The 25,426-nt window shown below is 42.6% G+C and overlaps 1 protein-coding gene across 1 annotated transcript in view; it reads left to right on the top strand.

Annotated features, from left to right (window-relative positions):
* agbl4 (AGBL carboxypeptidase 4) overlaps positions 1–25,426 on the top strand; it is a 237,692-nt gene that overhangs the window by 20,085 nt on the left and 192,181 nt on the right. The window lies entirely within an intron of this gene.

Here is a 25,426-nt window from a genome sequence, read left to right as displayed (position 1 = left end):
CTCTGGATAGGAAGCACAGTTAGACTACTTTACTATTAAAACAAAGCAGTCGTTATGCTAACGGACATCGGTCATTGTTTACAGTCTGATTACAGTACAGTTATGGACTCGAAAATGGAGTTAGAGTTGAGAGTCTTTGACCCGATTGTGTATCTGCATTCATATGCAGATATCTGTTCATAGAGATGAATACAAATCGAAGTAGCCATCAGACGTTAGCCAATGGGTTCCGCGATAGCATTCCTCCTCTTTTGCTCTCCACTCAGACTGTTTACCTGCATTCAACCAAAGCCCACTCAAACTTTATAGGTCAATGCTACTAGGACTACAACAGACTACAGATGGAAACCAGAACTTCTCAGATACCAAAGTCTTGTCCAGTTGCTTACAGATTCTGCATTCATATGCAGAAATCTGTTTTCAGAGACAGATTGCCACTATACCTCCCAGAAGGTCCTCTAACACATCTCGGTGCATAAGAACAGTGTGCTCATAACACCACCACAGAGGTTGTTCCTCAGAATTGAGGCAGTCATCTATTTCCTACACTTCAAGCTTGACTCTGCCACTTGCAATCTCTGAGCTCCGTGATTGGCTGACAGAGGTGGTCACATGCCACAGAGATACACTGTATGTGGGTTCAGTGGGTGTGGCTATAGAGGGAGGGAGGCTTGTTATTCCATTTGATAATAACTTTGCGGGATAAGAAGAAATTGGGATTTACTACAAGTTTTCTGCTGCAATGTAACCTCTGCGCATAAAATATTGTCAGTCTTAGAAATGAAGCGAACCAAAATATGAGAGATACAGTTTAGAGAGAGTGTGAAGAAAGCCAAACACAAGGACAGAGTAAGATAGAAAGGGGGAGGGGGTAAGACGGTGACGAAGATAAGAGTGAGAAAAAAGCAAAACAGAGAGAAAAAAGGCAAGGCTGCATGCTGTTGCTGCTGTCTTCCTGTAGAGTGTCCAACCCAGCCTATCTGAAGCTATCAGGCCTATCAGACCATCTCCCTGCAGTGCTGTAGTCAGCACTAATCACATTTTATGGCTCTGAGATGAATGGGAAGCCTCGGCTTGGAGCCGGATCGATCCCTGGGCCAGATAGACCAGCACCAGCAGTCTGCAGCCTGGGCCAACAGGATATTTGCTGTTGTGGCAAAATGACAGAGAAACTGTGAGGGACAGACAGAGAGACAGCAAGCGGGGAGGGGAACACACGACAATAGATGACAATAGATTGATAAGTATCATGTATAATCACGCTATGCACAGTGGCACATGCAGGAGTAAGCTTACAGGTGAACAAACATATTCTTTGCGCACTTCCACGGCCTCTCTCTATAGGCCCCCTCGCAAGCGTCTTTCATTGAAATCTGTTTCTTATCTCTCCAATTTCCTTCTTCAAAGAGGCCTTGTGTGAATTTAATCTACTCCAGTAGAAGGTGTTGTGGTTAAGTGCTGCCTGTGCATTTTGCCAAGGTGTGCGTGTGTGTGTGTGTGTGTGTGTGTACATAGACTCTGTGATTAGATTGTTTGCCTAGAATCGTCAGAATTTACATACGTCTTTCGTTTACATCTTAATGGTTGTAATATTGTTATGATCTGAAACAACAAATTCAACAGAGAAATTAAACAGACAAAGAATAATAGTAAATAAACCAACTAAGTGTAGCTATGTAGGGAGAGGCTGTGCTATAGAGATATCAGTGGGTTCTAGGGGAGAACTGGGCTGTTGGAGTGTTTCATCCAGCTAAGCCTTGCTAACTCTCAGCCTGAGCCAGGGGAATGGGGAACAGTAAAAGCCCGTGATATTGGAAGTGAGATGGCCATTTTGAAGGAATGTAAGCTGGTGAAACAGATTTGGTCTGCCTCAATCAGCTTAGCAGCTTTGTGGAAATTGGCTTCACCGTTGCACCGGTTATGATGGATGGCTGGATGGATGAATGTCTCTTTTTTGTACGTCCTTTCTTTTTTGTGTTTTTAGAACCACTCACTTACCCCAAAAAGCTCAGACCAATTCTGGTTACGTTGGTTGCAATGACCGGGACACTATATGAGGTTTTGATTGGTTTGGCATATTTTCTCTGGGAGAAGCAAAAAAAATACTTCTGCAGAGTAATTGGTTAGAGTCTCTACTGGGCCACAAGGAGACAAAATGTTATGAAAAGTCTGTTTTACTCTTAATTTTCTTATGATATGATAACTTACTTAAATGAGTTACCGACTTTGTTATGATCCGTAAAACAGAAGAAAAAAAAGTTCCACAATTTCAGAAATTCCTAAAAGACCATTTCTGGATGATTACTTTTTTTTAAAATTGTAATGATGTTGGTGATCCTCGAGCACCAACATCTTAATATTGTCATTTATGACAAAACACATGCAAAACTAAAAACAGCATTAGCCTCAGCGTAACTTTGCGTTTACTGCCAATTAGCATATATTAGCATGCTAACATGCTAAACTGAAATGGTGAACATGATATACATGTCAGTATGCTAACATCAGCATTTAGATAAGAACTCCACTGAGCCTAAGTACAGCTTAAAACAGCTGCTAGACAAACAATTAGTCGTCACAACTGTCAGTGACTATTTCATTCATTGACAAGCATTTTTAGCACAACCTAACAACTGCTACTTATGGTATTTCCTGTTGTGTTTCCCAGTTTGCCAGGTGAGGTGTGAGTCTTGAACACACCTCTGATCTGAATGCATCAAAGATATCTGAGATTGGCTTTGTTGACTTGGGTTTCATCAGCAAAGAAAACATGTTAAGAAGGTGAAACAGGTGGAGAGGAGGGATAATACTGTACCAGCAGCGATGAAAATGACTTGTTTGTTTACATTGGTCTGATGTATGGAGTCATATTTAACAATGAGCTTCAATCATATTGTGGGTTTTTCTTGTCATTGTCGTAGCTGCTTATTTCCTTTTGGAAACATAAATAATTATCTCATCTAACTGTCTTGGTCATCCTACAAATATGGGGTTGCTGTAAACAAACATGAATTCTCTAACCATGTTGACATGTAGCCATTATTGACTTAGTCGTCATTCAAGACCAACTCAAACGTTGTGCTACAGAATGTATTTTGGAGGAGAGGGCCAGGATGTCTCATTTACTTTAAATGAATTAACAAGACCTCATTAATGTGGCCTTTAAAAAAGTTATGCCCAAGTTTAAGGGCCCCCTGGCCTTACTCTACAAAATGTCACTCAAAGAGACACGTACCAACCAAGGTGAGACTGAAAATGACCATTAAGACTCATACAATGACTACAAAGGCACCAAAAACACTACAAAGAGATGCCGAAAACAAACAAACACACTCACAATGGCTATGAAAACAGACAAAACAACCTCAGAGACACAAAATGACTCCGTATAAACACAAAGCAACTACGAAGAGACTCAAAATGACCATAAAGAGGCACAAAACAATTACATAAAGATGCAAATCAGCTACAAAATGACCAAAGCAATTACAAAGTACCACAAACTACAAAGACTCAAAACTACGAAAAGACACAAAATGACCACAAAGAGACACACAACCACAGAGAGATGAGTAACAACTACAAAGAGACACAAAATGACCACAAAGATAGACAGAACAACAATGAAAAGAAGCCAAACAATTAACTATAAAGTCTGAGTGTCTTGGTCAGGTAGTGGGGCCTTATGCATGCCTGTGCCCATTGTCTCTTAATCCGTCCATGGGTGCGAGATATCTGAATATTATTAATTAACATAAATGAATTTGAACACATCATCACAGTTAGATCAACAATATAATTGTCCTTCATGATGTTTCACTGTGGACATCGGTAGACATCGCCCAACCCCCTAACAGCTAGTACTATTTCATTTCCGCTTCTGCCTATGTTATGACCAGAAACCAGTGGATGGGTTGATATGACACCCCATTGGGTAAGTTGATATGCCGTTCCATTCTGCTGTAGGGGTGTGCTTGATGTCAGCCCCCGTGAAGGGCACGGCTGTGAGCTATTATCATAGGAGCCTTCAGGGAGCCATTCATAGAAGACAGGCAGTAAAACCTTGCGCCGAGTGCCTTCAACTCCTCCAGCTCTTCCAAATGCTGCAGGGGTGATTTGTAAGCCTCACTTGTCCGGGGAAAGCACAGCACAGAGCAGGGCGGTTACTCTCCATAATCAGGAAAGAGGACGAACTGAAGCAGAATAGGCCATGTGTTACCCAGAATCCCCAAAGAGCCGTCATCACTTTGCTGTTTCAGACAATGCTCGCCTATTTAAATTCATCGTCAGAGATGTTTTACAATTTGTCGAGGAGAATAAGTCGGATGGCACATAAAGTGAAACATAAAATAGAATGTTCAAATTATCACAGAGCCATTATGGATCTTGTCTTGGTGATGCTAATCAACCAGTCCTACTTTTATGCAGCTTCTGTTTGAAGAATGTGATTGGGCGAGAACCAATTCTATAAATGGTTTCAATATTCTATCTGATGTCACATGTCATGATGCCTAATTGGGTTTAAAAGGCCTTCAAACATCCTCTACAATGTGTCATTTTATAAATGTGCAATTTTCTTATCAGTTTGAAAGATGCATCATTAATATGCTGACATCTTGTGCTAAGGCGGGGGAAAAAAACAAATAAAGTAAAGGAGAGTGAGAGAATGACAGAGAGATAGGGAGAGAGCAGGGTAATGGATGTGATGCACATTGATTTTTTTCCCATCCAGAAGAGACAGAAGCAGGAAGGGAGGGTGGTGTAGTTACTAGAAATGACTGGTTCATGTAAGCAATACATTTCCCTCCCATCCTAAATAGAGCCCGTTGGCGGCACTTCTGGGAAGTCAGCTGCTGGTTGTGGTGTGTAACATCAATGCCAGCCTGCATAATAGAGGTTCTTATCTGAGCACTGCTTCGCCAGCTCTGGACAATGTTTTGGTGTAGAAGGCCTGTCTCGGGCCATGTCTATGTGGATCAACGCATTGCACTTCAACGCCGCTCCTCCCGGTCCTCTCAGGTTTGCTGAAGTGTGTCGGGACTCTCCACACCCCCTTGTCTATTCCACCTCTGCCTCGTCCCGCCTTTCCTTTCGTTCTTTTTGCGTCTCTCCCCCGTCATGTCTGTGTTGTGATGTCCTTCAGCAGTGACAGAGGGAGGAGAGGACGGGCGGGCCTCTAGCGAGCACCGTTGGATGAATGTGGGCTAATCATTGCTGGCGTAGCGTGCCCATGAGCGCGCACTGCAGACAGCTGGTTGGTGGCAGTTTTTTCGTTGCAGGACCACATTGGGTCCACCCATGGGAGGCTGTATAGCTTTAGTATTAGACTCCTGCACTTCTATCAGGTCTACCCATACTGTCAACAACACACACAAGGCAAAAGCTCCTGAATATTCACACTCACAAACCCACTTACATGCTTGTCAACAGGTCTGCTTGTCTCATTGCCCTGTCCATCTAAAAGACTCATGCTGGCCATGTCATGTTTAGTCCTTTGCTTTTTCTTCCCCTTCTGCCTTTGCAGCATATGGCACAAGGTAGATAGGCATGTATCCTGTGTGCTTGTGGTCTTCTTCTTTGGAAGTTCATGTTTTAAGCTTCCGCTCTCTACAGTCTCTAAAGGCGAGGCAGTGGCTTCTGTGTGACTCTGCCAAAGGGATTATTTCACTTCACAAACACACCACACGGGCCCAGAAAGTTTAGGATCCTAGTTTCAAACCCCGGAAGGAAGTTCTGGAAAGACTTGTGTGGTTTTGAAAGACATACAAGACATCAGACAGTTGTGTCAGGGAGCGTAGGGTATCTTAAGTGACCTTGTTCTGTTAAGACGAACTAAGGCATCCTTCCTTATTGTCAAGACTGATGCTCCCCAGATCACTTCATAATGACATGGACAAAAGGATATGACAACAGCACAGAGTGCATTTTCAAATAGTCTCCCTGATAGCAAAATGAGTTTCCTCTGGGTTATCGCTGCTGACGCAAGGTTCCTTATCAAAATCCATTACTTTATTTTTAGCTTGATTCACTTTAAAAAGGAGGCACAGAGCTTAAGGGCATGTTTGGAAATAAAGCAGACACTTTTTATTACGCAGAGACTCATGTATAGCTCTGAGCTCACAGTTTCCTGGTACTTGTAGGGTTAAGAATACAATATGCATGCCTAATACTACAGTTTTCCTATTGATCTGTAACAATCGTCTCACAGTACTCTTTTGACAAAAGACAAAAATGCAAGCATCTAGAGTTATGAAAGGTTGGGACTTCTGTTTTTGTATATGTGTGAAAAGTCATGAAACAGCTTGCAGTTGTGACACATCTGGCTGGCATGGGAACATCTGTAGAGGGTTTGGTGTGTGTGCCCATCAGGACAGTCATCAGTAGGCCATCCATTCGGAGCCCAGCAGCATGGCAGAGTGAGATGCTGCCAAAGCAGACTCTAGACGCTAATTTCGTGAATCAAGGCGCAGAGTGCAAAGAGCAGTCAAGTGCGCGAAGAGAGTGCTGGCGAACTTTTGCTGTTTGTGCGGCTGCAGGTGCATAATGCACACGTGGAATTAGACTCCTGCAGACTAATTCACACATGCTGAAATAAAGGGCCCAGAATGCCTTGCGGCTTTCTTTTGACAGTTTTGCCTTTGGAGGCTGGTGGTGGAAAGGTGCCAGCAGGCCTTTGCAGTCCTTGAAAATAAAGAGCAGGGTTTGTAAGCCACAGCATGGAATAAAAAGAAAGGTGGTGGGGCAATGAATGCAGACAAAAAAGAACGAGGGAAGAGAGAGAAATGAGAGGAGTGAGGTTCTGTAAACTGTTCATTTGAGATGGCTTTGGCTCTTTAGACAGAGGGTGTTGTTACATGAACAAAATATATTTTCTTTTACCTGTAACCGCTACGGCTAAATGGAATATTCAAAGAAGGTAATTGTGTTCCGAATGTTTTTAGCATTTATTAATGTAATACCACTGATTTACGTTGATTAACGTCAACTACGACGTTTTTTTTGTGTCAATATCTAACCCGCCAATCAGTTGTACGTTTGGCACAGCTTTACTCATTTGAGCCCAAAACGTCATCAGAGAAACAAAGATAAGATGCTGTAGCATTGGGAAAAGAGGAAAAGAAACCAGGAAAGAGGGATAAGGTGGTGAGGAGAAGAGTTTAGCAGAGATTTCAGGGGGAGGCATGGTATGGTGGCTTGGTAAGGGCCTTGTGGAGCTGCTGTGCATCTGCATGAAATGATGAGCCTGGTGTCAGGACATGGATCATCCTTTTACACCGAGTAATGAATACAGATTGCACACCGGATAGAGAGGCTCTGCAATCTGCTGCACCACAAATGAAACAACTGCCGTTCTAATCAAATAGTCTTTTCATGCCAGCGCAGCCCTCAACTTGGGCTAAATTCAATTCCAGATTCACAGATTTGTGTGTTGGGGGTTGGAGAGATGCAGCAGGCAAGGGGGAGTTATACATGTTGTAATTAGAGTATTGTTTAATGTGTACGTGTGTAGACGCGAGTGATGTGTGTGTACGGTGGCGTTGGGGTGGGGGGGGGGGGGGGGGGGGGGTGGCCTTCCTGGCATCATGTTGTCGTTAACCACTTGGTTATTTTAGATAGCAGTCGGAGGAATGGGTCCAATCACACTGTACACAAACACACACACTCATGCACAAATGCACACATTTAGCTAATTATGCCAACTAGTGGCTTGGGAGAACACGTTCTCTGTATTCTGTATTTAGGGAACAGCGAGGAGCTTTGAAGGAGAGCCGCAGTGCCTCTTTGATGCTGCTTTTGTTTTTTGTTTGTGTGGTTTAATAATTTAATCAAGCCAAATGTCCTCCTTCTCTCTGTAGCTGTCTGTTGGTGGAGGCTAATTACTCTGCAGATTGTTCTCCTGGTGCTAGAGATGAGAGTTTAGATCCAGAGGGGGGGGGGGGGGGGGAGGGGGTGCTGATGGCTGTAATTTAACAGTGTGCTGATGGGCTAAGTTGTCTGTCGACTGCTGTTTTATTGTTTTGGGAGGCTGCTGACGAGCTACTATTCTAATATGCACCATCTGATGTGAATGCCTGCAATGTTGTCGTGCATTGTCTCTTTCTATCTATCTATTTTAAATTTTTGTTTCAAAGTTATAAAATCCAGTATTGGGACAACACTTACTGATACTGTGATGATGTGTGATGATAATGCTGCTCATCCTTTGAATTCCTTGGATATAGCTATGCAGTGTTCTAAGCAGACCACATGACATGCAGCAAAAGATAGAACGCTCAATCCAAAGACTTGAGACTTGACTTAGACTTATGCCCAAAGACTTGGGACTTGACTTGGACTTATGCCCAAAGACTTTAGACTTGACTAGGACTTATGTCCAAAGACTTGAAACTTGAGACTTGACTTTGACTTATGTCCAAAGACTTGAGACTTGGATTGGACTCATGACCAAAGACTTGAGACTTGGATTGGACTCATGACAAAAGACTTGAGACTTGACTTGGACTAATGACCAAAGACTTAAAACTTGACTTGGACTTATGTCCAAAGACTTGAGACTTGGCTTGGACTCATGACCAAAGACTTGAGACTTGACTTGGACTCATGACCAAAGACTTGAGACTTGACTTGGACTTGCTAAAAATGACTTGTGAGCATCTCTGTCAACCACCAATGAGCGCTTCTTGACAGCCCTGCAAGCAGCACTTCCGGGGACCAAGCAATTGGTGAGAAAGCCATTATAGCGAATTCTCTTCGATTTATTGCTAATGATAAATAGCTAACTCTGCTTCTAAATCTTCACAGAATGTTTTATGAGCTGCTTTTGCCATAGCCTGTGCTCAATAGAGTTCTTCAATACATAGAGAATACAATCTTTCCCCTTTGCTGGCAGGCTGGCATTATTCGTCTGAATCACAGACCATTTAGGCCAGAGGCTGAGAACCATTCCAACGTACTGTATGGTGACTGTGACACCACATCGATGAAGAGTTCAGAGCTTCAGGTTTCATTTTGAGTTCCCAGTGCACTGCTCTTAAGATTATTTTCTGTTGCTAATCCAATTTTAATAAGACGTGATATTCTGGGGTAGATATCGTGGGGTAGTTCGAGTCTATACTTCACAAATCTTACACCATGGCTCATTCAAATTCCCTGTTGCTGTCTAGTCAGCAATAACATCAACAACTGACCTTTCTACCTAGTCTGCCAAAGTCTTGAACATTTCATCCCCCATCCAGAGCTACGCCAAACCTTGTAACTGATTTGATTTCAATGCTGCTGGCTCTACTTAGTGTTCATGTAATAAAATCAACAGACAGACTAGTTTAGTATGTATACTGTATAATGTTGCACACACTACAGAGGATAAATACATCCTCGTCTGAAATTAATTGCGCATTGTTTGAAAGTCATAATGGAGAGGTACAGTATGAGCTGGGACTAACCACAAACAATATTGGGGATGCATTGCATCATAGATGCATTGTAACCATAGTTCCGTGAGCACAGGGTCCAACAGCTCTGCAGGCTTACCCAACATGCAGAGCAGCAAACAGAAATGTGCATATCGGCAAAACAGAACTAGTCAGATGGACCTGCTCCATCTTACACCGTGGGGTCACATCCCACCTCAAGGTTGATTTTATTAGATTAGAGCAGAAGAGCAGGATTGGTGGACTCAAAGCAGAAACTCCATCCCAGGAGGCAACCTCTGGTTCTGAAAAGTGAGGTCAATATGGAAGTTCCTTTGGGCCTGTTTCCACCGGGGAGCACTTCATCCAGAGGAGTAGAACTAAGTGTTTCTACATGCCTACCCCAGCTGATTTCAGAGAATTGTTCATAAATTCAAAATATATCTAACGCTCTAATAGTGTTACATTCTTATGTGAGTGCTCTGATAAATACATGTGGGCATATTCTTTGATGATTTGCCATGTCGTTATGTAGGAATAATCTTTTGTTTCATATCCACATTTTCCCGTCACTGCGACGATTCGTCTGTGAGATTAGCCGTTAAATAAGGCTCCTTCCAATCGTAGAAGAGCTGACTATTCTACAATTTGAAGGAGCCTCATTAGCGTTTGCTTGTACTTAGCACCATCCTCTTGTGTCACTTTTGGTTGCAAAGACCAAGACCAGAGACTAGAGAGCCAGAGCAAATTAATGAAATTTACCAACTTAATGCTTCATGCTAGTGTGCTAATTCTACCATACTATAACAATACAAATAGCGTGATGGCGGCCAACAGGCGTGTAGCCAGCAGTGCTGGGTCTAACGTTGCCTCTGCCCTACTCCCCACCGCTCTGGAGGAGGAGAATGCTACCTAGCTAAACAGCCAGCCGAATGTCTCCGGAGCTGCGTCCGCTCTGTTCCTGGAGAGCTGCGACAACAAATGGCGGCCCCACTCCACTGACGTGTGTTGTCACCATGTCAACTAACAACAATTGACATGTTCTTTTGTACTAGACAAATGGCCACAGAAAACCGTCTACGCCTCTTCCATTTCTATTGGTGAAGTGCTGGCTGTTGAGGGTTGTTTCAGTGTTGATTTGGTGTTGCGTTTTTTTTGGAGGGAGACACTTTCAGACTGTGCTCACACCCCATGTGGTTAGGTCAAGCCAGTTGGGCTAATTTACTCTATGCGCTGTCAATGACACATGGGCGGGGGGGCTAGCTGCTGGTGGCATGCCGGTCCAAAGAGCATGCTGTGAAGTGAAACATTTATAGCTACTCTAGTGGCAAGTGCGCACATGCCCTGTCACTAACACACTCAAATTGTATGATATGTGTTGGCCTTGGGCAGTACAGTGTGTGTGTGTGTGTGTGTGTGTGTGTGTGTGTGTGTGTGTGTGTGTGTGTGTGTGTGTGTGTGTGTGATGGGTTGCGGCTCACGCAGAGCTCTATCTCCTGGCAGAACCTGGGGTAGGTTGTGTCAGCACTCTGCACTACCATAAATCAAGACTGTGGTCACAAATGTGTGTGTGTGTTCTGCCCATTTTTAGTGCCTGGAGGTATATATTCAGAAGCTGAATGTCAATAAAACAAAACTGATTATTTAGGCTGGTTGGCTCAAGCGTGTGTGTGTGTGTGCGTGTGCATGTATGTGTGTCAGAGCCCCTGGGGGATCCAGCTTCCCGCTCTGTGATGCCTCTAGTCACATCTGCTATGAATGTTTCATGTCACACTGGTAGTAACCTGCTATGGGTGGGCGCACCAGCTCACAAGACACACGATAGCAGAGTATCCTGAAGAATTTTCAACATTAGAGATTAGAGTTTTGAATTCCATTTACTTCCATTTAGTATTATTATTTTTGTCAGTACAAAAGCATTTTATTCATTCAACTGCAATTAACCTGCAAAGTTTCCTCAAAAATACAACGTGTAGCAGCTTCTGCATTTAAACAACTGCACAAATATGATCAACCAAAATCTTACTACGGTCAACCAGATTTAAAAGAGAGTCTGTCAAATAACAATTGCATGATTATGTTGCATGTATAATATGTTACATTGTGTATATCAATGTTGCTTTGTGTATTGGTAAGACCATTCAGAAGGCAGGCATGAACTAGATTGAAGGAGTGATTGTGAAGGTCGGTTGCTTTATGTGGGTAACGCCCCGGCCAGCATACGACAAAAGAGGGAATACCCGAGGCAGTTCTAAAAGTCAGAGTATGTATTTTTGACACCAAATCTGCACTGCCACGCCTGATTTGTATTGACGCTCCTCTGTATAGTGCTCCTTGCACTTTTCAGCAAAAATGAATTACAGAAGCAGGTGGGACAAAATTGACTTTTGCTCAACAAAAAGTGGTCGGTATGAAGCAGGGTATGAAAACAGAGCCCTATTTGTTAAATGTGTTAAATGCTCAGCTTGGCTCCACTCTTACAGAAGACTATCCCTGTCAAAGATGCCCAGACAATTTAAGCAAAGTAAACTTTACAGGGATTCTCTCTAAAACACGACTCACATTGGGGATCACAGTGAGATAGAGACACCTCGCTGCTTTGTTTAGCCTGCATGTGTGATATCTCCACCACGGCAGCAGCTCTGCTCGAGTTTTTGAGAGTAAACAGATGTTGTTTGTCTTTGTGATGTTGAGATTTAGCATCTCAAGGGATGCAGCGGACCTGTGCTTTCCTGTAAGCTCACAAAGGAATCAGAGATGGAAATAGCTCAAACGGATGAAGAGCTGTTTCATAACAAAAGTGAGACTAGGATGTTTCTTTACATCGCAGTGCTCGTGGACAATATGGTCTTGTGGTTGTACCTCTTGTTTTTATTAAAATACATATGGCTCAAAGGGTGTTCTCCTCACTTGAGTAGGATGTAGACATATCATTTTCACACAGTTTATGCTGTTTACATACTTTTTCAGATTTTCAAACTAAGCTTTTTCAAATTGACCCTTTTAATGCTTTCTTTCACCGACTGACACATTGTGTAATTCATTTATTAATTCATAAATTTCCGTTTATAGATTTAACATTCAATTGCATGAGTTACTTCAAAAGCCCCTGTTATTAAAGATGCAATATAAGGGATTCAGGCCATTAACATAGCATATTTAAAAAGCTATTTTTGAGGGGTTACAAGTGTGAATGAAATGTATTTTTATTTATTTTTTTAACTGAATTGATAAGAATGCAGGATAGGCATATACGCCTTATGCTTCTGCCTAAGCCTTTTCAGTCATATTCTATATGATCGTATACAGGCTTTATTTATTGTATTGTGTGTGATGACTGAATAAAGACACTACTACTACTACTACTACTACTACTACTACTACTACTACTACTACTACTACAACAACAACAATAATGTCAGCCATTGTGCTGTGATTGTTCAACTGCTCCAGGGACTAATGGACTACAAGGAGCAGCAATATATTGTTTGAGGGTAAGCCCACCCATAGCACCAAAGCTCAATGTGAATATAGTTTAACACGATGGATTCGATGATTCTTTCTGATGGAACGGGGACGCCTGTATAGATGATAGCAAGACGTACATAAATAGCAAGAAACCGTGTGTTTCCCTCCACTTTAATTGTCCTATCATCGCTAGCCGACATAGAACAATGACAGCCTATGTGTGCTGTCAAACCCTGAATCCCAGAGGAACAGCTTGCCTCCGTGGCTACTGGATCTGGCAAGCATACATCAGTACACTCAAATGAAAAGCCTAAAATGTCAAGGACCGAAGGAATGAGGAAAAATGAAATAGGGAAAGACGTAGATAAAAAAAAAAAGACAGAGAGGAGTGGATGTTTTGTGTATAATGAGCAGTTGGAATGTGAGGATAGCTGAATTAATCAGACTGCTTGAGCTCATACAAAGTAGGCAGAATGCTTTTCATGTGACAAATGTGTAATTAAGAATGATTTTATAACACACACACACACCCCTTGATGGACTCGAGGTGGGTGGGAGGAACAAAGCATTTTTTGTGCTTCCCTGTGTGTGTGTGTGTGTGTGTTATTGAGTGTGTTATTGTGTGTTTTGAGAGAGCGTGTACAAGTATGAGAGTGAGCTGAGATGGAGGCTTTAATTACAGTCCTATTAGAATAACACCGGCCCCCATCGCTCACTGATACTGAGTGATAGGATGGGATGTTTTCATTTTGGCATCTTGCCTTTTTTTTTTTGTCTTTTAGATTTGACACCATATTTTTTCTGCCAAAACATGTGGATTTTAGAGATTGTTTTTCTCAGCCCACACGCACGACATGTTTATTTTGACTCCTCATTTTTTTATCAGCAACAGCAGAGATTGTTGATCACCAGCTTTGGAAAGCCTTCCTACTAATTTAGTTTTACTCATTGTGGTCTTGGTTGACATTTGTTTGGATGTTGAGAATTGTGAAGGTGTGTGGGCCAAAACAACTTAACAGGCAACAGGATCACGCTTAAGGCTAACTTTGTAGTTACATTTAATGGTTAAGAGCACATATAATGGTTTAAACCGATTTTCCTCTGGATGATACGTCACAATATATCTAAACGTTTTAGTGTTCCCTGCTCCAAAAAGACACTGATAATGATGAGTCTCCAAGTAAAATAATACGCAATGGTTCAACTACAGCAAAATCTAAATAAAACCCAGTTACCCAGTTTTCTTTAAATTTATACAAAATGAGCTATAATCACCCTTTAGCTAGCACATGGAAGATGGTTCTCAATTGTTTTAATAACTCCCTCACTGGTCTGGCTTTAGGTTATTTCCCCCGAAATAAAATGAGGTATGTTTAGCCACTGGTATCCGTTATAACAATAGTTCCGTGGTGTTATAACTCAGTTCTGTTTCTTTTGCAGCATTTCTGTATTGACTTGTACTTTCTGTGTGTTGGGGCTCTTTGGCCACAATGTAAAATCAAAACCTTCCTGAAATGTAATTCATTCGGCACTTGCAGTTTATTTCATCATCTTTTCTTTCAATCTTTTGATATTTTATCACTAACAATGCTTATTGAAATTCTTTAGAAACGGCGGTTCTCTGAAAATGCAGGAAGGTCATTGTGAGAATACCGGTATTTAAAATGTTCCTTGTATATCAGAGAAATGTCGATGGTTAGAGTCGTGTGAGTAAGATCAACTTTATGTGGTGTAAACTGGCAACATGATTTGCGTCTGGCTTTTCACTTTTTAATGTGGTTATGACCTTCAATTTATTAAGTATTAAGTCAGAAATTATTATTTTCTTTCACAGTCTGATTTGCTTCCAGACGGAAAAGGAAGTCACGGTGAAATCACAAAGGACAATTACAAGTGGACGGCAAAAGTAATGAAAAATAAACACAGAATCAAAAAACCACAGGACATGATGTTTGTCTGTCCTTTGTGCCAAGGTGGTGAGCACTTCCAGGAAATGAACCTTGTTTTGAGTGGTTGACGATCGACAAGTGGGGGTTTTCCAGCTTGTGTGGGGTGTATCTTGGTTTGGTTTAGGTTGTAGAATTTTGGGACAGTTGGTGATCACTGTAATCCACCATTGATGAAGACAATAGATTAGAGGAAACAAAATAGAAAGCTGTAGAAACCTGTTGGTTACATTTTTGTCTTTGGAGGTTCTCTCCACGCAGCTCAGACTATTTGTGTGAATCACTGGTTTGTCCTCTCCTGTTTTGACTGCAGGTGTTTAATGATCAAGATTGAATATTTACCTTTTTCTTGGTTGGAAAGATGGACTCAGTACACTTTTACAATGCTTTGCTATTAGTTTAAATGCATTAATCACTGAGGGTATAGCTTCTAACCACTGTGCTCACAAATGACATTATTATCAATATTTAAAGATATAAAAATGTATGCATTCAAATTATTGTCAGGAGCTCCTATTTTTCCATATCTGTTGTTGACAAATACTCACACTGTGTGTGTGTGTGCGTGTGTGTGTGTGTGTGTGTGTGTGTGTGTGTGTGTTGCTGGCTGAGTAGATCTCCGGCTGTCCGTCATCAACCCAACTGCATTAACCTCGGCCCCTGTGCCTGCAGGGCCCACCACTTCCATTTCACTGCAACAAATACAGGTCCTGGCCCGGGGCGCCCTGGCAGCCAGCATAGTTAATGACTTATTTACTGTTTAATGGCTGTATACCGCAACACAACAACAATTAATAAGAAAAAGCCACATTCACAAGCAGTGGGGGAGCCAGGTGGTGGAGGTTATTCTCTCCTTCTAACTTTATCTGAGCTCTGCCTTCTGCTCCAGCCTGATAAACTCCTGCACACCTAACCTGCAGACAGACAGGCTGACAGCTGCGAGGACAGCTATACTTTTACAGACTCTAAAAAAAAAAAAAAAAAGGATACATCGCTTGGACTGACCTTATTCTCAACAAAATATTTCTACTCTCGTCTTCTCTATTCTATTATAAACCGTCCAGCCGCTGTGTGTCCTTGTTCTAATAAAGTTATTGATCTTGTGTACTTCTCCCTGTTGCTTTTTAAACCGGGACAATGAAAAACGTGACACTCGACCGACAATGCATCTTTTTTTTTTTTAATCATCCTATCCTCCTTTTTTTTTATCACCTTCTCTTCTTTCCCACAATCCCCTGCCTTTCCTGTTGTCCTCTGTTGTTCTCCCCAGCACTCTTTAGCCTTGTGGATACCATCGCTCATGCAGTGAGCTGTTGCAGGCACTTTGTTGCTGACCATGGTGCTGAAAGCCTCCTGCCTTCCAATTGCCAGAGTGTTCATTTCATGGTTCATATACCCTGTTCTCCATTTGTCAGAGTGCCGTTAGCCCCCACGCTTATTTCTTTAACCCCTTCCATTACAAATAATAACAAATCAAATGCACATTTGTTTCACCTCGCAGCCACAGCTCTCCAGCCACTGTCGGGCTTTAAATTAAGGGGGTGGCACGTGTTACGTGTTGGTTGAGCTGGGGTGCAGAACATGTTGCATGGACTTTTCACATTGTGTTATTTTGTGCTGCCGTGTGTTGTTTTCTGAAGCCGTGTTCTGTTGCACTTATACAATTGTGCCTTATTGTTTGCGGTGTGTGTGTGTGAGGCCATTAAAAAAAAGCCAGTGTGATACAAAGCAGTGTGCCGTATTCAAGCCCCCCCTACTTGTGAACATGCTTGTTCAGTCATTTCCCATGCTAAATCACCACAGTCATCATAACACATGTGAGCTTGTGTGCTGCCTCCATCTGGACAAATTCGGTTTCCAATTTCCACGAGAGACCCCTCCACATATATGGCTGTTTTGAATGAAGAAGAAATCTAACATTTAGTTGTTTTGACAATGTGCCGTTAAGCACATAATGTTTCTTAAAGCTACAGTTGGTACCTTTGAAAAAATGTTTTTGTCATATTTGTTAAAACTGTCACTTTATCCTGACCGTCGTAGTACATGAGACAGATAATCTGGGGAAAAAAAAAAATCAGGTTCCTTTGCCTCCTTTTTGTGACCCTGCCGCCATGTTGAGTTATTTTTATTAGAGCTACCAACTATAGATGTAATCATGGCGCCGTGCTTTTAAATGGGCAAGTAGCATGACGCTCTTTGACTCGTGGTGTCAACAAACCCACGAACATGAGCGTTTTCAAATGAATTTCATCCCCATGCTTCAATTGTAGTCTGTAGTGTGGTTTACACACACACACACACACACACACACACACACGCTTACAGGTTTTGAATTAAATGTTGAGTGGCAGCCAACCTAAAATATCATATTTGCGACCTCAAAGCCGGGAGGCTACAGAAGCAGGGTGTTGTATTCATCAAATGTTAAAATAAGAAATATCAATATTCTATTAGCTATATCTCCAAAGCTAGTTACTTCTCTTTCATTCTCTATTTCATTCCATTCGATGTCCTTTATTCAGAGGGCCGCCTGTTTTGGTTCCAAATTGTCCTTCATGCCAAGCTGGATTTGTGAGCGGTGCTATGCCAGACGCTAAGTAAATGTGTTTTTCAATCTATCTGCTCCCCAACCATCCCACTCTCCTCCTTTATCCGTCTGCCTCTGGACTCCCTCCAGTCCCCTGTGTTTTTAGGACAATCTCTGTGCCTCTCATCTCTCGCCTGCCTTCGTATACCTGGCTTCCCATTGCCCCCGCCATCATTCCCCCCCCCAGGTCTCGATAAATAACCCTGCACCTCTCTGGCCCTCAGCTCTACTGGCTGTTGCTGGAGCACATTTGTTAAAATATCAACTGCTGTAGAGGGGGAAATTGATACTGCTACAATCTGCTCCGGGCAATAGAGTTTTTGTGTTGAGTTAAAATGCCACAACACAGACACAGTTGTTGGAAAGTTCGGATTTTTAACAACAAAAGGAAAGAAAAACATCTCAGTTGTTCTTTCGATCAACGCTCTTTAAAAAGAACAGCTGCCGGAACGTTGTCATCGAAAAGCTGTGACAAAATGCTGGGTCAGACAGTTTATTACACAAAAGACACAAAAACAAACAGCAATATAATATTTTAGGAGTTGTTTTTGTATAGAAATAGAGATTAAATGGTGCCTTTGTAAATACACACACTCCAGTGATGTGAGACAAAAGAGTCTCACATCACTGTCGCGAGCTAGTTGGGCTTTGAAAAAAAGAAACTTCATTGAAATATGAAAAACTGTTTAGTCTCTTTGGTTCTCCTCCGTTGCTCCAAAACACAGGCCAGTGATCAGATGAGGCATCCCCAGATGACCAGGTAAGAGGAAGAAGCAAAAGTTCCTCTCTGAAATCTGCCATTATCCAGATGGCACCATTAGCCATTAAGCCAGAACATTTCTCCCCTCTTATAATTGACTCCATAGGCTATTAGGCAGGTTGGCACTAGGCTAGGTCCACTGGTGCACACTCCAGATGTTCTCTGTGTGTGTGTGTGTGTGTGTGTGTGTGTGTGTGTGTGTGTGTGTGTGTGTGTGTGTGTGTGTGTGTGTGTGTGTGTGTGTGTGTGTGTGTGTGTGTGTGTGTGAGGGAGATTTGGGGAGAGAGTTTCGCTGTTGTTGTGGTTGCTTGTGGTGGGTCCAGGGCTGCCTACAGATGGACATGGGGCTGGGTGGGTGCTGAGAATAAGTCACATTCAATTATATCATTGTCTCTATCTCCCTGTCTGTCTCTCTTACTCTCTAGCCCTTGGGGGGGAGGGGAGAGATTAAAGTGTTCTGTTTTCTGCTCAAGATCATTGTCTCTGATTTTTGGGGTTTATCTGAAGATTAAATTATCTCTCATCCGTTGTCTGTTTTAGTGTGTGTAAGCAAAGTGATGTTTGGCAAACATTACTAAGTGCAGTTGCTTTTATCACACTACAAATAATGCTGAGAGAGTTACCACCAATTTTGAATGTTTGCAGAACTGCCTTACCGTTTGCTCAGCTAACATACCGTACAGGCGGATGGCCTGGGGGGCCATTTCGAAATTGAACACTTAAAAAAGTTTCTTTAAATATTTATCAGTTACTTTTCCAAATATTTGTTTGTCACTTCTTCAAATCCACCCCACAGCACTTCTTTAAAAATGAAAATAGGTCACTTTTAAAGCTGGTTTGCTTGTTTGCTTGCTGTTATTTTATTCTTCCAAAACAATGGTGAAGAGCACCAGGAGTAAATTATGTCTGGTGTGTCAACTGCCTGCAAAATAAATCGGAGCACACAAGGCCAAGTTTCTTACGAGGTTACCATATATGGCAGGTTGTTGACAAGCAATGTAGCCTTTAAAAGGCATTTTTTTTAAACTTAGTCTGGCACATTGCTCACTCTACATCCAGTAAAATGCATCGGGTCGACATTACATCACTTCCAGCAAACTTCACAGAGAACTATGAGGACAAAACAGAATCATCGATCAGGTTAAAGCAAATATTCTCCGTTCTAGCTCATCGATAAACACAAAAACACAGAATCCGTCAGCACAGTATCTTCACTTTAGCTGACTTAAGCAGTTTGAATGACAGGAACTCAACTGTCCTGTTGTGATTACCGACATGTGAACTAACCACAGCCACTTTCCCTGGTCATGGACTCGTGGCGGTGCTTTGCTGCAGAATGAATGTAGGGGAAACACTGGAGTGGATAATTGCCGCTATTTTATTGTCCTGGCGTGGGCTCTAGTTGTTCAATTATAGGGGGAACCCTGCTGTATGTTGTAGAAGTTATCATTTTACATACATGTAAAATGTCCTTGGTAAAGGGCAGCTTTTAGAGACCCACTGAGCTGGCAGACAATATGTTCATATGTAAACTTACAGTAGATCAACGCACCAGTTTCATTAACAGCTTCCTGGTCGACCACTTCATCACAGCCACAACCCCAAAGTCTGCTTTCTACCGAGAGACAAGCAGAAGGAGAGGATTTGCAGATCCAGCGCTGTAGCGGGCATGAAAAGGCTTTTTAAAAAGTGTTTGTATTACATTACTGAATGGACTTTCAGCAATCCTTTTATAGCTAAAAAAAGAGCTAAAAAGCCATTAATTATTCATCTCCCCATGGCTGGTGGTAAAGAGGAGAGGCGCTCTAGGGTTTCCATCAGCTATTAGTAAACAAATCAATGGTGCAGGCTGAGCTCCTTGTCAGTACAGAGCCATCTGCCCTTTGCCATGACTTTCAGGTGGAAGCCAGAAATGGACCTACATGACACATGATACTGCCTCATGAGGGCATGTAGAAAGCAACATCTAAGATTTTTTTTGGGGGCTTGATTAATAAATCGAGTTTGGAAAACTTATGCAGGAGTCTTGATGCAAAAACCCTCTGCGAGAGCGACACTTAATTTATTCATGACATCAATCTAATTTGTGAGAACAGTTGTAGTCACATTACTACCCCGACTTGGTTGGTTCGACACATTACGCCTCTGTGAGCAGGCACTCCCGAATTTGTCACGTCCCACCCAACAATAGGTATTTGATGTAATCAAACAGCGCAGTTTGAAGCCCCTAATCAAATTTCTTTGGCAAGATACATTGTAATTTGGTATCACCGTAATTATGAACTGAATTGTGAACTGTCTGTAAGGGGATTGAATTAACCGGCAGAAGAAGAGTAATATCATTGGGAACCGGGAGAAATCAATACAGCGCTGCTTGTCATCTCAACGTTGACCTGAATCCTGCCTGAATGTGGATCTTTGGGGGATTCGGCTTAATTCAATCTGGTGGAGCTAACACGCTCCCCGTCCCCTCCACATGGCTGACAACAGCTCTGTCTTGATTTAGACTGCCGGGCAGGAGCCCTGCCGGGGTAAAGTAGCTCCGAGGAAAGTATCTGCAGCTTGATTTTATCCATCTGATCGTCTGAAATACATACAAGCCCACACGCAACGCCTCAAACCTGCACAGCCCTACAGTTACTTATCAATTACTATCACGACAGGAATAAACAAAACCGTCGAAGGCAGTTCAGTTTCATGTGACAAGGTTTTGAATAACAAAGCCTGCTCAGACAGCTCTGTGATGAGCGTGACACACTACACCGCTGCATTTGACAAACAGCCCTTCCATACGCCCTCAGCTGTGTTGACAAATGGTTCTACAGTGGATCGCACAGAGATTCTCTTCCTCGTGGGTGCAGCCCGCCAGGGACAGCTGCACCCTGATGGAGGTACGGTAGCCTGGAGAGAGACGGTTTAATGCGGCGACTGCAGCGATCACCGCAGCGGTTCACTCAGATGGATTGGGCCAGGGAAGCTGGAGCTGTGGGTGGAGGTGTGTATGGAAATGCCGACTGAGAAAGTAATTGTCTAACTGTCTGATAAGTTCTGAATCATAAGCCACAAGCCAATTCCCTGACTTTTATTTTACAGATATTTCATTTTAATCCCTTTTAATCCCTTCTTCCTGTTTTTAAATTATTGTATTGTTAATTATATTGTCTTATATTTCTTTTTTTTTAAAGGTCCATTAGCTGATATTAAGGATACAGGACAAGTGAGGAAAAACAAAACAAGAAGCCCGCCATTCAGCTCTCTTTGTTTAAGGCGTATTGTATTGTTCTATTGAGCGCTTGCCATTCCAATACGTTCTACAGCACTCTCCATGGACCCTGATAAGAACTTGATAGCAAGCTAGAGCGCATTATAGGAGCAGATGGTTCCTTACCATTATTTTACCTTTACAGATAAGCTTCGACTGCACGCAGGAAATCTAAGTTGAGAGGAAAGAGCACCTCTAATACCAAGGAGAGCCCAATGTCAGGAAAATCAATATGTCTGCCCCCTCCCTAAATCAAAGCCTTTTTTTCCCCTTCCCTGCACAGTTCACTCGGATAAAAGCTTTGTGTGTTGTCGCGTTGAATCGAAGCAGGTGTCACACGAGTGCAAAATGTTTCATTATTTAGCTTCATTTAAGTCACTCATGAAGCTCAGCTGCTGCGTCTTGACGCTGTGTCGCCAACACATCTGGCCTGTGTAATACTCAAACATTCTCAAGTGTCTTTTATTTGAGTGAGTCAGATTCAGATTGCGCACATTGTGGTGTCCGTCTTAGGGAAGCTCGTAAAGGTTATACGGCCCAGTGAACGGCTATCTCATTCACCAGCAACAGGGGGGAGCATGTCCCAGGAGCCCGGTGGAGAATGGACTCGGGGAAACAAATATCCTGTCTTGTTATTCGGGTTGCACTGATAAGGTGGGCCGGGGCTTGCTGGAGGATGATTACTCGGGTGTCTTTTAACAGGCGATCCGATGACCGGACGTTATAGTTATGCATACTCATCGTGCTGCATTGGTGACCAGCACCTCACCCTTTCACTACATCCCCTGGTGCACCCTGATTCACTGAGCTATGTCTGTGTTGACACCTACTTAATTCCCACGGGTTATTGCAGATCCCCCTCCACTAAAGTGTGTGTGTGTGTGTGTGCGGAGGGGAAGCAGAGGGATGTCATTGGTAGCCTGGGAGAAGGGGGAAAAAGCTATTCAACAGGGGCGCCCACGGTGGCAAAGCCATTCCAATAATGTCCTCTTTCTGCAACGACAATTGTGTTTAACCCCAATGGCTTCAGCTGCCCACTATTTGTCATCCCACCTCCTCCTCCCTCGCCTCTCTCCATGCCTTCACATACACAGGCTGTAGCAATGAAAGTGTGGTTCATCACTGCACGGCGCATACGTCGTCTGACTCATGCTGCTGCCCCTGTTAGAGGAAAATACATGGAAACTGTCTGCTCTTCGTTACAGTATAGACCCTGGGTCTATTTCTATTAGTGTTCAAAGCATTGGATTTGGCCTCAAAGGAGTGCTGCAGGAGTGAGTCCTAAAACTCGGAAATGAGTCAGTATTTTTGCGCCTCCTCTTCCGGTGTTTTTTAAATTTATTTTTTATGTTTATGCTTAAATAAAGTCTGCGGTTAACACAAGCTTAAGCTATTGTAACATTATGTTCTACAATATAAAATATGTCAGTAAATACCCATCTTAGCTTTTACGTGTTTTTAAAAAGGCGGTTGCTAGCGAATAGCTAAATGAGACTACAAAACGTCATCACGCCAGTGAGTCTGCCTCCACAGCCTCGTTCTTTATACTCGCACTCTTGCGACTGTGCTGTTGTGCGTTAGTAGCCTAACGTTAGCTCTGCGGATTGCATACACACCTCAAAAATCACCAGTGGTGTTCATTTGTGAGGATTATCTTAAGTAAGTATCATAAACTTGTCTTTTACCACAGAGCTTATTTTCTGCAATAATCCAAAATCCAATAGAAAACTCCAGTTGGCTGTTTTGCCGAGGGAAGGAGTGCGATGCTAACTTCCAGGGTTGGCCTTCAGAAACACGTGACGCCTGCAGCACTCAATGAGGTTTGGTGAGCAGAAAAAAAACAGATAAAAGGATGATCTTTGTTAAGTTTTGATGTTCTGCGAAAATGAAATTTTGTTTGTATACTAACTTTATTTCTGCAAGCTGTCCAGGTTTTGGAAATGTATGTTCGGTTATCTGTCCGTCCCTCCACATTTCTCTCTTTTATTCCTTTACCACATCTCTCTTTGCCCCTCTCTAATCTCTCTTCCACCCCCCCACTCCCCATGTCCCTCTGCTGGGGAGCTGCGTGTGGAGGTGATTTATCTGTGGCACTCACTGAGGTCCCAATGCAGCGGCACACACACAAACACATGCACCAACATGTGCACAGATGTATGAAACACACACACAGGTAAGACTGCAGCTGTGATGTATTTTAATTACAGTTTTAGTCAGAAGTAATTAAGGTTTTATATCTAGAGGGACTGCTCAATATGCCCCCCCCCCCCCCCCCGCACACACATGCATAAGTGCACGTACACCCACACTTACACTGACACACATACAGAAAGAACACCATGTTTCATGTCTTTGTGCCACGATTTGTCTTCTTCTCTCATCGTTTCCCTCAAAAAGTTCACGCTTTTCTTTTACCGGCAAAGAACATTTTAAAAAGTTAGATCGCAGTAACGTTTGTTCTTCACTTCATCGCAAATTAGTTGATGGCAGAAAATGAAATATACAGTGATGCTTCAAAAGTGTCTCACAATGACTGTCATTTGAAGTGTCTTGATAAGATAGTTTTAGTACAGATCCCAACACATTTTAGTTTGATACCTGACTTTATACAAATGTTTCAAAAACACAACTGAACACGACTTAGAATGTGACAAAATTGGGTTGGCACTCAGTAAGAGTTCGATACACAGACATATTTATTATTTTATCAGTTCGAGTCTCTAACTACAGATGGGTAACACAATTCACAATCCAGTACAACACCCCTGCTCTTTTCTTTTCTTTTCTTTTCCTTCTTTGGCACAACGGGGGTTTTGAATAAGATATGTAGGACTGAAGGAACCATGGTGAGAAGGAGGAGGATGTGCAAAAGGATGAGAAGGTGATTTGTGCAGACACAGATTGGCTTTGCACTGTAAGCTGAGTTGAAGAGCAGATTTGGAAGCTGTAAGACAGTGTTATGTTGTCGTGGAGTGCTGACAGGGGCAGCGAGTCGACAGTGCGCCGAGGATTGAGGAAAAAGAAAATGTGTCAGGAGTGCGCGCGTGTGTGCATTGGAACTGTACATGCACGTGTTGTAGAGTGCACGTGTGTGTGTGTGCATTGGAACTGTACATGCGCTTTTTTAGAGTGTGTGTGTGTGTATGGCACAGATGGAAAGACTTCTCAGGGATTACTGTGTAACAGGAAGAGGAGAGAGGTGGTAATTGCATTTTAATTACAGTGTTGATGGTTGTGTGCTCTGCCAGATGGAAGGTCCTTTCCAGATATAAGCACAAAATAAATCAGCCCACCGGAAAATAAATCAGCCCTTAGTTGACTAGTTACCTGCCGAACTGAGTCCCTAACCTTGTCTCGAGTCGCAGTTGATGATGATTAGTTTAGGCTAGTTGATATTCAGCCTAGATCCCTTCACTCAGCACTTCTTCAGTCTTGTAATGACGGCGCCATGGTCATAATATTTTATACCAACCCTGCAGTAGTTGACAGGTCACTTTTAAGACGTTTATTTGTGTCCCTGCTGTCAACAGTAGTACCTCGGTAATGTTGCTTGTGACGGCTAAAGGCTTGTTTTGTTCTTCCCTTGCAAGTTTCTCGGGGCTTCGTGTTTTTAGTTGATAATGGCGGCAAGGCATTTTGCTTTTACTAGCACTGGATGAGCTCCCACTGCGGCTTTATGAGAGTGACCTTTGGCAGCTTGCTTATTGAGATCAGTGTGCCCAGTCCTGAACTCCAAGGTCTCACCTTCCCAGCTTAATGAACCAAAAATGGCTGCGATATAGCAGCTGGAGTCAGCAATTTTAGAAGTCATTCGTACTATCAGGGTCATTTGTTTTGATAGTTTGGACTTTTCACCATGAAGTTACACTGAAGTTGCATTTTTATTATTGTATTACAGCGTAACGAGCGTGCAAAATCAGTTGAAGTGATTAACATTGAAAGTTGACCATTTCGTAATGATCCCAAACCTACAAGAGCAGGAATGTTTTGCTT

This window comes from Anarhichas minor, unplaced genomic scaffold (assembly GCF_050575085.1).
Source record: "Anarhichas minor isolate MPS153535 unplaced genomic scaffold, ASM5057508v1 ptg000010l, whole genome shotgun sequence".
In the NCBI taxonomy this organism is placed as follows: Eukaryota; Metazoa; Chordata; class Actinopteri; order Perciformes; family Anarhichadidae; genus Anarhichas; species Anarhichas minor.
Note: the sequence above shows the minus strand (reverse complement) of the source record. Positions and strands in the feature narration are given on the sequence as shown.